General features: G+C 52.1%; 1 long non-coding RNA gene across 2 annotated transcripts in view; it reads right to left on the bottom strand.

Annotated features, from left to right (window-relative positions):
- Positions 1-596: 596 nt before the first annotated feature.
- The window catches only part of LOC111837082 (uncharacterized), a 29,256-nt gene continuing 23,852 nt past the window's right edge, over positions 597-6,000 (bottom strand). For both annotated transcript variants that reach the window (XR_002836568.2, XR_002836567.2), the window contains exons 3-6: positions 2,087-2,188; positions 1,674-1,832; positions 1,185-1,274; positions 597-1,031 (exon numbers count right to left, since the gene is read on the bottom strand). This is a non-coding gene — a long non-coding RNA (uncharacterized lncRNA). The remainder of the gene's footprint in view (positions 1,032-1,184; positions 1,275-1,673; positions 1,833-2,086; positions 2,189-6,000) is intronic.

The following is a 6,000-nucleotide window of genomic DNA, read 5'->3' as shown; positions in this document are numbered from 1 at the left end:
CCGAGTCCGACTCTCGGACAGGTCAGCCAAGCGTGCCTCCGCGTTCCTCGGGAGCAGATGGTGTTGGTTTAGAGTAATGTGTCTGGTCCTGGGGGGCGGGGCGGGTGTCCGTCCATTGCAGGGCCCTTCTCCCCTCGCCTCGGCCCATAACGAGGTGTTGTTACTGATTGTCACAGCGCAGGGCTCTTTCAGCGTGTGCCTGGCATCCCCGGCCAATCACGCGTCCTCTCCCAGAGTTCCCTTTGTCATTGAACACACGTGTTCTCCACCCCCGCCGCGGTCCGCGCCGCACCGCCAGAGGTCGACCTCCGCTCCTTCTCCTCTTTTATCCCTTCTCATGCTGTTTCTTCAACTTCCCTCTTTTGTCCTTCTCTCTGCCCTTTTTTCTTACCTGGCCCTTCAACACCCCCGTCCCCCCCCCCACTGGCCAATCCTCCTGCAGGGTCCAAATCCCAGACTTACAGTGACGTTTGTCAATGATTTTCAGAGTGTGGTTCTGGTGATATTGCTCCTCCCCTTGCTGGTTTCAGGGCGTGTATGACTTTCCACCTTCCCACCTTCCCCCCCACCAGGGTCTGAAACCCACCCTTGTTGCTGCCCCAGCCCTGAACGCGGGATCGTAAGACACCAGCCCTGCCTCAACGCCGCTTGGCCCTTTCACAGGAACCATCGCTGTAACCCCCCCAAGCTTTTGGTACTGGTGAGGGGAGGGGGAGTACTCTACCCGTCTCATTTGCACATGCTGGAACAGAAGTGGGTGATGTTGGTTGCGGACCCCCCCGCCGCAGTCAGTGTCAAGTTGTTAACCCCGTGTCAACAGTGGTGCAGGGCGTGCTGGCGTCCGCGTGATGGATGAGTCTTCGCGGGCTCGACCCTGGCGGGGAGACTTTTTGGAGGTGCCGCACCCCCCCGTCAGGACCCCCTCCCTTGTACTGGACCGTGCTGGCAGACCCCTCCTCACGGACGCACTGTTAAGCTTTGATTCGATGCCGTGTCCCTTTTTACCTAGTAAGATACGAAGGGGCGCCAGGCTGCGGGGAAGTGAGATGGAGTATTAGCCAGAAACAAGCGGGAATTTTGCTCGGAATGAATCATTTATTTACATTTATGATTTAGGAAACAAACACAGACTTCAGGATTTGCTTGTAAAAAGTGCCTTTTCAAAACTGAGTTACAGGAAATACCTGAATAATGTTTTTGATGTTTTCTGTGAAGTTTTCTGGCAGATTGTTTGGTCGACGGCATTTGGAATGACCTGGATGCTCTCGTGTTTCCTACGGACACAAAGTGACGTGACTTTTTAATCCGTGTCAAAATTCGGGGTCTCAGTCCCACAGTCTGCTTATGATTATTCCCATTGTAACAACCCTCCGCGCCTCAGAACAAATCTCAGCAAATGACTTCCCGAAACGGGGGCAGGGGGTTGCAGGCGAGTATCCGAGTGCGTGGGCTGCCGCGTTGGTGATGGTTCTGTGCTATTTTTGGATGGGGGGGGGGGCTTTTCCAGGGTGCAGTTGCGTTGTCCACTCTGACTCAAGGGGTCAGATTAACAAGGAGGCCTCAGTCCACATGGCCTAGTGCTATCCATCACCCCTGTCTCTGAAAGGGGGCCGGGAGGTTGGGGGGGCGGGGGGGGGTCAATCAAAAACAGGCAGGGCTGGTTAAAGTTTAACCTGCTTCTTTTCCACTCCGGGATGCGGACACAAGGCATGTTCTGAGCCCCGCCCCCTCGGCCGCCCACTCTCTCCCAGGTGCCCATCTGATTCTCACGTGGGGGGGGGAGCAGGCTGGTGGGAAGGCTTCCAGTATGATCTTCTTCCAGGAGAGCATTTCTGAAGGAGCATAAGGGTCCAGAGATATACTAGCTGGTTCATGCCATGTTTACTGGTGAATTCATCTGTTTTTTTTTTAATTCGGCTACAGATAGAGGAGAATGAAGTAAGAGACATTTTAAATATTTACATTTAAATGTGCAACTGTAGAAACATAGTGGAATTTAATAACGCATAATTAAATAAACAACAATGACTGCAGCCATTTGGAAGACGGATGGATGGATGGATGAATGCATAATGAAATAATTCACCTCCAGGGTTATGGATTCGATTCCCATCCTAGTTCCACATGTGTGACTTTTGCCTGCTCCCCACATGGTCACGTGGGTCTTACTGGATGTTCTGGTTTTTTCCTGTAGTGCAAAAACAAGCACTTAGGAGATAGACTCACTAAATTGTCTGTAACATCTCAGGTGTTGCCCTGCCTTGCAAGTGTCCTGAGCAAGAGTCATGCAAGATAGATGGACTAAAGATGGCGTTATTAATATTATTCAATATGTACATCGTAATCAGAAGAAAAGAGGCCTGGGGACTTTACTGCTAGCATCAGTCCTGTTACCCATAATCCTATGCATGATCATCGCGTGAGAGCCTGAGTGTCTGAGAGCCTTTTGTTAATCCTGCTGAATATCCTAGATATTTCTCCTCATCTGAAGCAGTGTTCTTATGCTAAATGGGCCAAGCGATGGACCACACGTGGTTCTCTGTGATGCGGGAAAGCCCGTAACAGGTTACGTGTAGCAGGACACTCGTGTAATGACGGATGGCGGGTGGGGGGAGGGGTATCACCCTCGCCCGTTCCCGTCATCAGCAGCCAATCGGCACCAGGATAAGTGCCGGCACCCAGGACGTCCGGCGGCTCGATTAAATTACCCTCTGCGAAAGTTAATAATGTATTAATTTCGGGACGTGGCCATTTGGAAGGGAGGGGGCAGCTGTCCGCTCACACGAGTGTAAGAATCCGTCAGCTGTCGGGACAGATTTCCCGAGAACCGGTGCGACACCGGTGACAGCCGGCTCCCTCGTGCTCTCAAATGACATTAGAGAAATTGTGTTTGCGGCCCCATCGGGCGTGGCCCCTAGGAGCCCGCGCACGGGGGAGGGGGGGGGGGGTCACAGGGAGGCTGCCGTCAGCACTCCTGGCTGTGCGCTGCACCCCCTCCCCCCACAGCATCTCTCCATGCCGAGCTGGTGGACGGTGGGTCCAACCCAGGAGGTCCCCTGCTGGGGGGGCCTGAAAATCACAGGCACATGGGCGTGTTGCCTCCGAGACATGGGGGCGGCATCTCCAGGGGGGGCTGAAATGCTGAACATTTAAAAATGGCAATTAAGAGCCGGTCCCGGTCCCCGCAATAGTCTTTATAGCCATCCTGGGCTTTGGTCCCTGTATCGCTGAGCCCCAAACGGGGAACCTGGGAGTCCTCCTGCCTGGCCGCAAAATCATTAACCATAATTGTTCCTGTTTTTATCACTCGTGGACTCGTTTCTTAATGAGTCTTTGAATATTAATTAGCACAGGACCATGCGCCCTGCCCTCTTGAGGATTAACATGGTATTAACGCAGAGGTTACCGAAGGTTCACGCACACTGTGGTCAATTACTGCGGTATTCCCATCCTCACACCTACAGACAGGATGCTGCTAGAATCTGAAGCTGCTTGCTGGTCTCACCTCTGCCAGGGAAAATGTCTTGGAGTAATAGACTCCAACCAGACCGCTGTGAGCAAAATGTTTATACAGTATATTCATGGATACCCCCCCCCCCAGTGGCCACAGGACACCAACAGAGCGTGGATCACCTGGCTCAGACATGAAGAGACACAGTTCGCTGTTGGCTATAACGTTGGTGGACTTTTTGCATGTCACCAATACACCCTTGGCAGTGAATTCATAAAAATGATACATATCCCATCATGCTCTCCTTTTTAAAGGCATGTATATATGATAAAGATGCTTGGGATTTGCAGGGTTAACCATCCACCTGGCATGCCTGGAGCATTGGGGGGGGGTGCAAGGAGTAAGGGCTGAACAGAGATGTGGCTGCTCTGCTGGGCACGGGATTCAAACCAGTAACCTTCTGATAAGAGACACAGAGGCTTAACCCACTGAGCCACACACCTCCCCGCTGGGGTACCCATTGGGGTGTCTCATCTTTCCTCATCAACACATGAAATGTTCAGATTATGACTGGTAATGACCCTGGCCAATGTATTCTTAGAGCTTGTAGGCCTTGTTCTGGACTTCGCCTTCCTACCCAGTCAGCTTCCGCTTACCTGGCCTGCCCCCAGCACTTAGTCACGTACCACCAGTCACAAACAACATCCAGACTTCCACACCTCTGAGGTCGAGATCTTCCCCATTGATATTACTCGACAGAAGCACATGTCAGCAGGTGCTCCACAGGCCCGCAGTGAAGCCTGGGGCTAGTAGTACTGAGCGGCCAGCTCTGGAGGCCCGGCACCCTGCAGGGCTTCAAGCAGCACTGGCCCTTTGTCACAGAGATGCCCCGAAGACCCATGATTAACGGCGCTCGTCCAACGATCGAAAAGGCTCGTTGCCAGCTTAAACATGACGTAGTATTTTTTTAAGCAGCCAGGATTAATTGGACAGGCTAATGAGATAGATTAGGGCTTAGTTTTTGACCTCTGCCCTGGGACACTGGGGTGAACAAAGGAGGGGGGGTGCAGATAATGGGCCCAGGGCCTCCAGGTTTTACAGGGGGGCATGTTTATGGCTACTCAGGGGAAATTGATTTAATCGTGCCACACCGTGTGTATGAACAAGCCTGGCATTTTTACTGGCTATTTGTCTTAGGAGTCAAAGCTGAAGGAAATTTATACCCACCTCTGGTTTTAAGCGAGCAAACGTGTGCATGACATACGGGAGGGGTGACGAGGGGGGGGGGGCTGGGTGATGGGGGGGGTGGAGTTATTAGCGATGCCCCCAATGTGCATTTTATCTGAGTGTCAGTCATTGGATATTAATTGGCAGAGATACATTTCAAATGGTACCAGTGGTCCGAAATCATTCCCAGGGCAGTCCGACGGGATGTAACAGACCAGGTCCTGAGTCCTGCTGTCCGTGGTCCCACCCGACTTCTGCCATAGCTATCCCGGTCTTTCGATTTATTAGACCATGAGTGACGGTCGTCAGTCTTAGACTGGGAAAAATCACTTTAGCTAATTAACTGTTAGGTCATGCCTGTTTGGCTGGGAGGGATGGGGATGCCTATAGCTGATCTCAGGTCAGTGTGGGCATGGTGGTGCCTTCAGTCAGTCGGCTGCTTTTGGGGTCGCGACCCAATCACAGTGAATAATTACACGCAGGTGGAGACCTGTTTGAGATATTAACTTCAGGCTACGATGTAATCGGCATACAAAGATCAGGCCATGTGCTTTGTTTAGACAAGGGGTAGGCAGCCTTATCCAGAAAGTTCCGTTGTGTGTGGAGGGTTTTTGCTGCAACTCCCTAATCAGAGGACTGATTGGCTGAGGAGTCCTGACAACTTAGAGGGAAAATTTGGGGGTTGGTGGCAGGACTGGCACTCCAGCCACCGGAAAAAAACTCACACTGCTCCATTTGGACTAGTGTGGTGCTGAGGTATCACCCACCGCACGGCTGCCCTCAGGTTCTGAGGTGCTTCATTGGGTGGTGCTTCGTTGGGTGGTGCCTCATTGGGTGGTGCTTCATTGGGTGGTGCTTCATTGGGTGGTGCTTCACTGGGTGGTGCTTCATTGGGTGGTGCTTCACTGGGTGGTGCCTCATTGGGTGGTGCCTCATTGGGTGGTGCTTCATTGGGTGGTGCCTCATTGGGTGGTGCTTCATTGAGTAGTGCTTCATTGGGTGGTGCTTCATTGGGTGGTGGGTGCGGCGACATGCTGTAATCAATGTGTGCTCCTTGCCTCCTCCTCCTAGTCATAAATAAATTATTCTGATTCTATTTTATTGACACCCTTGTAGGTTTTAATTGAGGTTCTAGGTCTGATTGCATGATGAATGTGTCTGGATTTCCCATCTTGTTATAACCTACAGGTACGGGGACATGTTCTCCAGAAAGAGACTGGGTCTCGAAATAGATAATGTAGGAGGTACAGCCGGGGGGTGTTATTCAAACTGGCACCTGCCCGGCAAGCTCTGTCAGGGTGTTAGGGAGTTAGAACGGGCAC

Source organism: Paramormyrops kingsleyae, chromosome 18, assembly GCF_048594095.1.
Source record: "Paramormyrops kingsleyae isolate MSU_618 chromosome 18, PKINGS_0.4, whole genome shotgun sequence".
In the NCBI taxonomy this organism is placed as follows: Eukaryota; Metazoa; Chordata; class Actinopteri; order Osteoglossiformes; family Mormyridae; genus Paramormyrops; species Paramormyrops kingsleyae.
The sequence above is the reverse complement of the archived record's forward strand: the minus strand, read 5'-3'. Positions and strand labels throughout refer to the sequence as shown.